At 41.7% G+C, this 11197-nt stretch overlaps 1 protein-coding gene across 2 annotated transcripts in view; it reads left to right on the top strand.

Moving 5' to 3' along the window:
- CSMD1 (CUB and Sushi multiple domains 1) overlaps positions 1 to 11197 on the top strand; it is a 920428-nt gene that overhangs the window by 498853 nt on the left and 410378 nt on the right. The gene's annotated exons all lie outside the window — the stretch shown is intronic.

Raw genomic sequence — 11197 nt, 5'->3', positions numbered from 1 at the left:
AATAGAACTGACATTGTACGTTATTGACCCAGGCTGGCAATAACAAAATCTGTTGTTATTGCAGGTGCCTTTGTTTGTGATCCCTGCAGAGACAGTAAGCATAACCACCCTTCCCTGTTGTTTCTTTCTGATTTATCTAGAACTCTGAACAATTTGTTAATCACAGGATATTATTTAATCAGCAGGGCAAATAGTATGTGGGTGTTAAAAAGTATTTCTGAACGATACATAATTGAGCTGGGAGAAGCAAAGCAAAACAGAATAAAAAAGAGCTGAACTGGGTGGTTAATTTTTGTGTTAAGCTTTTCGCATGTTAGTGGCTGCTTCAAACACTCTCAGTTCCCTGCCCAGAAAGTACTTTCATGGAGGCAGGATAGCTTGTAAAGTGTGAGGATCACATGTACATTGTGTGTGTGTGTGTGTGTGTGTGTAAGTGTAATACTTGCTTGGCATCTCAGCATGAGAACACAGTGATGATTTAATGATCATTATCTGTTATCTTCATGTGCAGAATCTGAATCTGATGTTTCAGGCACACTGGCGGAGGAAGAGGGGGCAGAGGGAGATCATCGGCCCCAGCACCATGATTCCGGTGGGGTGCCATTGTGGCTGCCCCCACCCCGCACTGGGCGCCACGCCCCCAGGACGTGTGCCATGCCCCTGCCTGCTCTACGCCCCCCGGTGCCGGAGCATGAAGCTCTGCCACTGGTCAGACAGATGGACTGGCTTGTGTGGAGCACCCTGAGTAAACCCATTTGCAAAGGTGATGACCTGCAGGCTCTCAAGTAGTGACAGGCTACCCCACAGTTGCAGCAGGTTACCTGAGCCGTAAAGACGTTTGCTGTGCCTTGGAAGGTGGATTTCCACCTTGAGGAGATGTCAGCTGCTTCCTGCTGCAATGCTTCTTGAGCACATGTACTCTTTCTGTGGAAAGGTTCCCTTTCTCCATTTGTATGGCAAGTCTTTCAGGCATTTCATTTGCTTGAGCATTGCACGCCTGGCACTTTGGGAAGAGTCATCTAAGACCCACGCAAAAAAAGTGTGGTGTAGTGGTTAAGAGCGGTAGTCACGTAATCTGGGTAACCGGGTTCGCGTCTCCGCTCCTCCACATGCAGCTGCTGGGTGACCTTGGGCCAGTCACAGTCTCTCAGCCCCACTCACCTCACAGAGTGTTTGTTGTGGGGGAGGAAGGGAAAGGAGAATGTTAGCCGCTTTGAGACTCCTTAAAGGGAGTGAAAGGCGGGATATCAAATCCAAACTCTTCTTCTTCATATCTTACTACCTTTGTTTGCCAAGTCATGACTGTGGAAGGTGGCATAAGCAAGTATGATGATATTCATCAGTACTTTCACCTTCCTTTTGGCATGTCTGTCAAAAACTACATTTTTTTAAAGTTTATATTTTTTATACAACATAGTCTGTAATTGTCAAAGCTTGAGGTTACCAGCGTGTAGATTACTGTAGCTAAATTATCCCTGCCCAGATGGGATTGTAGTTGAGTTACAAGCGCAAGCTTGTTGGAAGCCACTCTGTGGCACTCATGCTTCCTGTGCCTCAGGTGACAGCAGTGGATCCAGCAGAACTCCCAAATATGAACCCATTCTTTCAGAAGAAGCATGACCCTAGATAGAGCACACCACACATCATGCAGCCGATCTACTCAGTCCTAAACACACTAGGAACTCCGATTAAAAACAGTAGACTTACTTCTGAAAAAATGTGCACTAGAGTGCACAATGTGTTCTGTTCTTTCAAAGTTCCTGATATCAGAGATGGAAAATGGTACTGCATAAGTGGATGGGGTGCTTTCCTATCAGTGCTAGGCCTTGGTTTTCACATGCACGGCTCCAAACATGTCAAAGCCCCAAACAGATCAGGAGTGAGGAATCTGTGGCCCAGTGTGGTGTAGTGGTTAAGAGCGGTAGTCTCGTAATCTGGGGAACAAGGTTCGCGTCTCCGCACCTCCACATGCAGCTGCTAGGTGACCTTGGGCTAGTCACACTTCTTTGAAGTCTCTCAGCCCCACTCACCTCACAGAGTGTTTGTTGTGGGGGAGGAAGGGAAAGGAGAATGTTAGCCGTTTTGAGACTCCTTCGGGTAGTGATAAAGCGGGATATCAAATCCAAACTCCTCTTAAGATATCATTGACTCCAACATCCATCAGTCCCAGCCAGTGGATGAGGGGACTTTATCTATCAGCTTGTAGAGGGCCACAGTTCTCAGTCCCTGGCTTAGGTTGTTCCCTACTGAAATATTTCTTATGAATTAATGTCCATTTAGCAGCAAGAAAGCCCCAACAATAACTTGCTAGCTACAGAAATAATTTGGGTGGGAATTGCAATCATGTGCCAGGCCACTGTTTCTTTTTAAGGCATTGCGGGAGAGGATGTGCTTTAAAGACTACTTATTTATGTAATAACTCATTTCCACAAAAGCACTGTTCTTCACAGGGAAAACTTACTTCCCCCTCTCATAGAACAGGGTTGGTGATTTGATAAGGAATTGTAGGTGTCTTTAACTCAAATGCATCCAAATAATATTTATAGATGCCTCTGATCATATGTGGTCCTCTTAAACATTCCATTGGCAGCTTCAGACATTTATGCTTTCATTTGACCATATAAATGTCACTGGGACTGCCAATAAAGGCTGACAAATACTGAAAAGGTTGAATTGGTTCCATAACTCAAATTGTTTTCTGCTACTAATAGTTTTTTCAAGATTTCAGATGTGAGCACTTAACAATAAACAACTTGGATTTTGCAACTTTTAAAAGAACATAGTGCTTTTCTTGTGTGCACATTTTAATGCTGCTTTGCAAAATGTTATTAGATAGAGATGTACATTTATTTATATTTCTTACTTTTTCACGCTCTGTTTAGCTATCCCTTCCATTAATTCAGAATAAGCTTGCAAAAACAGCACAGTAACAATTGGCAGGTGGCAATTAAGAAGCAAAATCATCACTAGTAGCCAGCTATCCACCCCTGTATCTCTGAAACAAATGGTCTAAGGATTTCGGCTTTGTTAGTCTAGTACTTTGCCCAATTGTATGTTCAGCTTTGGTTGCAAGTTGCATTTTAATGACAAAAGTGTAATAGCCGAACCACATGTAGAAGTTGAAGGGATAGCCTTACCACAGAATAAACAACTTAACAAAAAAAAACCTGGTAAGAGCTGGTTCCACTTCGGTATGTGGTTTGAAATCTCCGAAGGACATACAAATCCAACATACCTCAGGTAGAAAAGTGTCTGAATTTTCAAGAAAAGCAGACATCGACCCAGAAACATGCAGGCGATCCGAGGTGGATATATGTAATATGACAGCTAATGAGAAATAAATGTATGAGTGATCCTCCTGAGTTTCCAAAGAAGGAAATTAAGAAAGCTGTGAAAAACACTGGAGGACGGTGGAAGCCTTGTTCACCTCTCATCAACACCTAAGGGAGGATTAGGGTTAAAACCATCTGATGATTTACATTTAAATTGGAATCTTAGACACTTACTTTATCTGGCGTCCAGACTGTAAAGTCTCTGGTTATGTTTCTTTTTCTTGGAAAGGCATTCTGGAAAAGCTGTTTTAAAGCTGATATTCTCATAAGACAGCAATGACTGACGCTGTTCAGTGAGCATTTGGCTAGGAAATTTGTGTCAGACACCCTCAACCCCCTTTAAATACAGCACACAAATGTATTTGCCTTCCCCACACCACCACCCTTGCAGAGAGAAACATTTATACGTACAACAAAATTGAAGTTGCTCCCCCATGGGGCAGGGTGGGGAATGGGATCCTTCACATTGAAAATTAGTGTGACCAAAAATAGCCTCTTCTTTGTGCAGGGACATTAAACAAAATACAAACCCATCCACCCATCCACTTTACCACCTGATTCTATTAAATGTATAAATTGTGCCTTGGAAAAAGGTATATATGATATAAAAGATATACATGAACAGATATCACCCAAAGGAGTAGGAAGGCAGGGATGTAGATCTCATTTGAACATGCATGTCCAGAAATGGTCTAGAATCTTTTAGAAGGCAAGGAATTCTGGGTTTGTGCATGTGCTCTGTTTATGTGCCCCATCACTAGAGACCTTTTTAAGACAGCCCACTTTCTGAAGTTAGGCAGGGGACAGCAGCCGCTGAGATGAACTTTTTGACCAGGCCACTTCAACTGTGCAAGTCTACCTGACATAGCTGCATCACTCAGGGCAGCTTTCAGCATTTTATAATTGCTATACAGTAAAAAATAGTGTTGCACGCCACACTCAATCTCCACAGCAGTGTGGGAGTTTCAGGCGCTTACCCAGGAACTGCATTTCCTTTTGGAAATGAGGCACAGCAGAGACAGTGGTGTCTTTATGATATATGGTTTATTTACACAGATATACAACCAAAGCCTGGGGGGGGGTGTCCTTCAGTGTTAAATTTGAAGAAGGTCTTGCCTTCTCCATAAGCACAGGATTCAAACAGCCACTGGTCATTTTTCTCTGCCTTCTGCACTCTGCTTGTCACATAACCTCGTTCAGCGTCTGACCTCAACATTACTGCTGTAAACTCCTGGCTTTTATAACACAGGGAGAAGCCCTTTTCCCTTTGTTTCTTTAATACAAAGGAACTGAGTCAGCATGAGTCAGCGGCCTACAATGAATCGGCAAAGCCTGCATGACTCATGCAACCTTTCGCCAACATATGCCTGTTCCATGGTACCGCCGGTTACATACGCTTCAGGTTACATAAGCTTCAGGTTACAGACTCTACTAACCCAGAAATAGTACCTTGGGTTAAGAACTTTGCTTCAGGTTGAGAACAGAAATTGTGCAGCCGCAGTGCGGCGGCAGCGGGAGGCCCCATTAGCTAAAGTGGTGCTTCAGGTTAAGAACAATTTCAGGTTAAGAATGGACCCCCGGAACTAATTAAGTTCTTAACCCAAGGTACCACTGTATATATAGAGTGGTCATTGATTGTGTGTAGTGTGGGTTGGTTGGTTGGTTGGTTGGTTGGTAGTTAGTTAGTTGGCTGAGTTTGGTGTGTGTAAAATCTGTCAGTTTTGGTTAGATAAGAAGACTTTTAAAGAATAAAAGCAGCAATATTCTGCAAAGAGCCAGTGTGGTGTAGTAGTTAAGAGCGGTAGACTCGTAATCTGGTGAACGGGGTTCGCGTCTCTGCTCCTCCACATGCAGCTGCTGGGTGACCTTGGGCTAGTCACACTTCTCTGAAGTCTCTTAGCTCCACTCACCTCACAGAGTGTTTGTTGTGGGGGAGGAAGGGAAAGGAGAATGTTAGCCGCTTTGAGACTCCTTCGGGTAGTGATAAAGCGGGATATCAAATCCAAACTCCTCTTCTTCTTCTTTCTCAAGGACTCTTTTGTGCCAACTAGGGTCCAAGGATCAGGAGAAGGAGTCAAAGGAGGTCGGAGCCTTTTCTTTTTCAAACACTGACACAACCACAATAACAACTACCAGTTGTTGTTTTTTAATGCTGATTTTTATTGTGTAGCCTGTGTGATTGAGTTTCAAAATTTGATTCATTCGAATTGTATTCAAGATTCCTGTCCAGGAGTCTGACTTATCCTTTAAGTTGTGGTGAAACCCTGTGAATCACATTCACTTGCTTTTACGTTATAATGTGAATGTTATGAAACAGCTAAATTCACCTATAGACTCTAAACATGGGGATTTCCATATTACTCAGCATTCAGATATTGAAGGTGGTCGTAGAGCACAACCCACTGATCTTAAAAAGCTATTCACTGGAAGATAATCCATCTGTGCTTTCTATTTCTTGTTACACTATCTCAAGGGGCAGAAGCATATTGGAAGATCTTGTCTAAGGCCAGTACATTTGTCAGGGATTTTGTAGCCATATACACCATCAATTCAAGTTTCCTGACTTTGGATGCATCAACTGCACTTACTAGAGATATTAAAAATGCATAGTGTTTCCTTTTGCTCTGAAGTTTGCCTGTAATCAGAAGCTGATCTAGGTTTTCTGTATAATTCATAACTCAAAAACTAAAAATCCTTCCTTTGGCTTCTGTGATGTTTTTCTGCCTTCTGTGAGGTGATTCTTGGTACTACTATTTGTTCTGCCACATTATGTCTGGGATCACTTTTCACATTGCAATTTTAAGAGCAGTCTTTCCCATATCTATATATATTAAAGAATTACAGTGGTACCTCGGGTTACAGACGCTTCAGGTTACAGACTCCGCTAACCCAGAAATAGTACCTCGGGTTAAGAACTTTGCTTCAGGATGAGAACAGAAATTGCACGGTGGCGGCATGGCGGCAGTGGGAGACCCCATTAGCTAAAGTGGTACCTCAGGTTAAGAACAATTTCAGGTTAAGAACGGACCTCCAGAACGAATTAAATTCTTAACCCGAGGTACCACTGTAGTTAAAGAAGTTGAGAAACAACTGTATGGTTCTTAAAAGTGAGACCTCAAAAGAATGGGCTCATCTTACATTACCTCAATATCATTGGAAAAACAGTACAGTACCATCACCACTTCTTCCTTCACTACTGATGAAAGCATGGGGTCCTTTGAGAAGGCAGGGTAGATACACACACACACACACACACACACACACATATATATATATGATAAATAAAATTAAATGCCGGAGTACCTGAGAGAAACAACAAGTTACGCAGGCCCACTCTCGGATAGGAGAAATTCTAGGGGTATTGGGGGGCTTACTGGGAGAAGGGCAGTGGGATTGCCTTTTTAAGCAACGTTTTTTCTTAAGAATATTATTTCTGTGTCCCTCTGAAGAGTAGGTTATTATACATTTTTATTATACATTTTAATAAATCTTTTGTGTGTGGAAAGCAGCCCTGTTATTTTCAGCGACAAATCCTGGTTGGCATGTGTATTCTCCTGATCTCGTAAACCTTCCTTCGTGTGAACTTACAGACTTGCCAATCCCCCCCCCCAAAAAAAAAGACTTTCCCCTGCTTTCCCCCTCCTGAATGGCTTCGCAACAGATGTCTGGAATGACTGGGCCACAGAATAAATCTTGATGAGTATCTCACTGATGTTGCACCAATTCCATTTTGGCTCTGTTGCCATTTATGGTGTATTCCACAGAATAAAACTGAAGTGTATCTATTAAGAAGTTGCAGTGGCATAAGGCAGCAATCAAGGGAGACAAAATTTGGGCAGTAATGGGTTGCAGGTGCCCTACAAGGAAGAAAATAGACTTTGTTCTGATTTTGGCTGTGTTAAAGTTCTTGTTTTCTTTAGAAACCGTTTAGAACAGCGGTATGTCAAACCATTCAGGAGCAGCTTGGCACAAGCGTGAAGACTATCACGCGCAAACAAAGAAAGCAATTTAATATCAAACTAGAATCCATCAATTTAATCCAATATACGTTATTTACGATGAGTAATTCTGTAAAGAGTGAAGTCAGTGTTGAAACCTTGTAGCTGTTTTTTGGCAGAGGACAAATTATGCATGGGGAGACTTTGAAGGTGATTCATGACGCTTAATGAGCCTATGTGTAGAATTTCCCAGAATCTGTGGCATCAGAAAGTTGTGTGGGGAGCATAATCTGCCAACAAGCAAGTATATATAACTTTCCCCCCCAAAATGTTGGATTACAAACAAAAATGCATTAATAAAAATGCTTCTTAAATGGGCATACCGTTGGAGACGTGAATTGCTCCAGAATTCACAAGGAACTGTATGAGGCTAACAAATATCTTTATGAGCATTGCAAAAAAAATGAACTGCTGTTTATAACAGTGTGTGTAAAACTCACTAATGCCAAAAGGACTCACTCAGGTATAACTGAGGAGGATTGCAAATATTCAAGAATGTTATGGGGCCTCCTCTTGAACAAGTCAAATCTATGCCACAATTAAAAGCTGAGAATCTACACTCTCTAAGCATGTTCTTACTGCAGAACCTCTGACCCACAAAGATCATTGGACCCTTGCAATTTTATTTGCTTTGTCTTGAGTTTTGAATTGCATAATTTTAACTCTTGTTTGTGTTTATCTGCTTAGTTGTGTTTTTAATATGTATGGCACACAGATTGCGACCGAAGGTCTCCAATGCAAATATCTCTCTGATCAGAGGTCCAGCAGGGATCCTAATTTGGCCCCAAAAGGCCATTTCCCCCAGGCTACACACATGTGATTGTACCTAATGTCATATATGACATCAAACAAGGTTAATGCTTGCTCCATTCAATCCCATTTTGGTGGATTTTTAAAAATAAAAAACTGGATAAAAACTGTGCATTTAAATTCTACACGTTTGTATACAGTCTTCCCCTGAAATTTTGCATGTTTTTAATGCATTTCTCCCTAGAATACACATGTTTGTATGCATATGCAGCTGTAAAAATGCATGTATGTGTGGTTTTTCTTGTACAGCACTGGCATTACAAAATTCAGAGAAGTGCATACTCCTCTTAATAGCTGCATCCTGAGCTGCATATCAGTCCAGAAATGGCGAAATAGGTTGGCTCATTTTAAAGTGCAGACTGAAAAATTTCTCTTTCATCTAATAATAATAATGATGATGATAATAATAATAATAATAATAATAATAATAATAATAATAATAATAATAGAATTTAGGCAGTGTATTTCCACATGCAGTGTCTTTGCAATGTATAATCCAGTTCCATCTACCATTTTCCCATGTGCTCATTAATAGAAGATGCTTTGCTCTCCATTCCCATTTTATAGCTTTAAAATCCACTTTGTTTGCCAGCACTGTTGTCCCTAAGACAGTTTCATGCCTTCCCTCCCCTTTCTGGCCATATTATTTGGGGCTGATTTTGTAGGACATAAACTTTGTGGAGAACAGGGACAATAAGCAGGGAAATGGGTGTCCAGGAAAAAAAAGCACATTGGCTGTTGTTTACTTCCTGCATGTTTTATTTCACAGCTGTTTGATCACAATAAACAAGAGATGGGGATGTGGATATCAGCAGGTATAACAATGCAAGCAGGCAGAACTTGCACAGGTTGAGTGTGGAACCTGCCTCCATAATCACTATTGAATGCAAAATCATGGAATATAGAAACTGCCTCCAAATGTTTGGAAGGGAGTAATATTGTCTTCCACATCAGTTCTGATATATTATGCTTATGGGCACGTTAGGGGGTGGTCCAATATGCACATCTAGATTTTTGAATGAGTGACATGGATGTCACCTCTTTGGTTTCATCTTTTGAGTCCCACCACCCAGCCACCTGAGATACAGAGAATGAGTGCATGCGTAGAAGTTGGATACAGTGGAATTGACCTGGCCCTTGAAAAGCACTTGCAGCGAAAAGAAGTGGGAAAGGGTGTCATTCTCACAACTCCCTCCTTCAGCTCTATATTATTTTCAAGGAATGAAAGGTATCTGCCCCTAGGGGACAGTGGGGTGGGGGCACCAAGGAAGACTTCAAGGGTACCAAGCACCCTGGGGCATCACATTTGTGACCCCTGATTTAGATGGACTGGGTTGGGATTAGTAAGTTCCTGCTACCGAAATAGTTTTATTTAATGTGAAGGGGAAAGTGAATAGAAGACTTTGTTTTCTTGACCCCACACAATTTCTGGATCTCCCTACACCTTATCCCCACTAAAATTTAGTATCTTGTACCTCCTAGCTTCTGTTTAGACAGTAGACATTCATCTCTGCTGCTTAAGCAATTTACATGAAGGCATAAATGCACTGGAAAATGCCTATGTTTCATTTCTTTTTTTCCTTACTTCTCCCCCTTTGTAATTGTTCTGTGAGCTGAATGGTGTATTAATAAGTATTATGGAACATTATATTTAAAAGTAATTCCAGACAAATATGCTGATGCTTCTTATAAAACTATTTCACATTTGTAATTTAATAATTATAATTATAAAGTGCTAAGTGTAAGCATTTTTTTTACTCTTGGGTAAGCATATTATGATAATTCCCTATAATAAAAAACCCCAATGCTAGAAGACAGGCACATCTTAAAAATACTATCAATTAAAGTGACTTTATAAAACCCAATTGATCTAATTTGCAGCATAATAGGGATTATGATTTCCGCACATGTAAATATTTATGAATACTGAACTGCAGACTACACACAAATAAAGTAAACCTTACAATTGAGAATAAGACTATTATTCTAAACATTATTAATGTGCTTTCCATATTCTTAATTGATTTTTAAATTAATCTATAAACTTCCAGAAACTTTGGAATGAAATATTGCTTTCAGTCTTGGGGATAAAAACACACTAATGGGATTTTTCCTCCCAGAAAAACAATTCTATTTCTTTGTCACGTATCGTTGCGCACTTTAGGGGTTGAGTTTTATGCTCGCTACTGTGTTTTTATTTACTTCTCAGATTTTGATCTCCAGTAAGTGTCATGTCATGTGCTATCATCACTTTTCAACTCAAATTCTTTTTACTGCAATCCACTGCGAGTCCTTGCTGCATTGTTTGCTAATCCAACATCCTGCTCTCACAGTGGCCAAGCAGATGGCAGTGGGAATCCTGCAAGTAAAATCCAAGCACAAAAGCAGTCTTTCCTTCAGTGGTTTCCAGCAACTGGAAGCATACTGTCTCTGACAGTGGAGGCAGAACATAATCTCTATAAAAACTAAAAGCACAGACTCCCTGGAAAAGACCCTGATGTTGGGAAAGATTGAGGGCACAAGGAGAAGGGGACGACAGAGGACGAGATGGTTGGACAGTGTTCTCGAAGCTACCAGTTTGACCAAACTGAGGGAGGCAGTGGAAGACAGGAGTGCCTGGCATGCTCTGGTCCACGGGGCACGAAGAGTCGGACATGACTAAATGACTAAACAACAACACAGATCATAAAGGCACTCGAGACTGATTGCCAGGGCACTCGCCTGCCCTGTTGTGTCTTCCTTACCTCCCCCTTCCAGCCTGCTCTGGCTGGGCAGCGTGAGGAGGGCGCAAGAGGCACGCACCCTTCAAATCAGTTGGATCGAACTGATTGGAAGGGCCCTTGCCTGTGCTGCTGCATCCTCCTCCCCACTCCCCTAGTGCGCCTGTGTGTGCCCGTCCCCTGGAAGACACATTCAGGCCACTGCTCATTGATGTTCATTAATGGTTGTTTTGGGCCTGCTCTTCGGATTCTTTGAGTAATGTTGTGTCGTTGCAACATGGTGCAATATACTGTATTTTTCGCCCTTTAGGGCGCACTGGCCCATAGGATGCTGGCC

The sequence above is a fragment of the Podarcis tiliguerta genome (genome assembly GCF_965153285.1).
Source record: "Podarcis tiliguerta genome assembly, chromosome: 3".
NCBI classification, from domain to species: Eukaryota; Metazoa; Chordata; class Lepidosauria; order Squamata; family Lacertidae; genus Podarcis; species Podarcis tiliguerta.
This window is presented reverse-complemented; position numbering and strand designations above follow the sequence as displayed.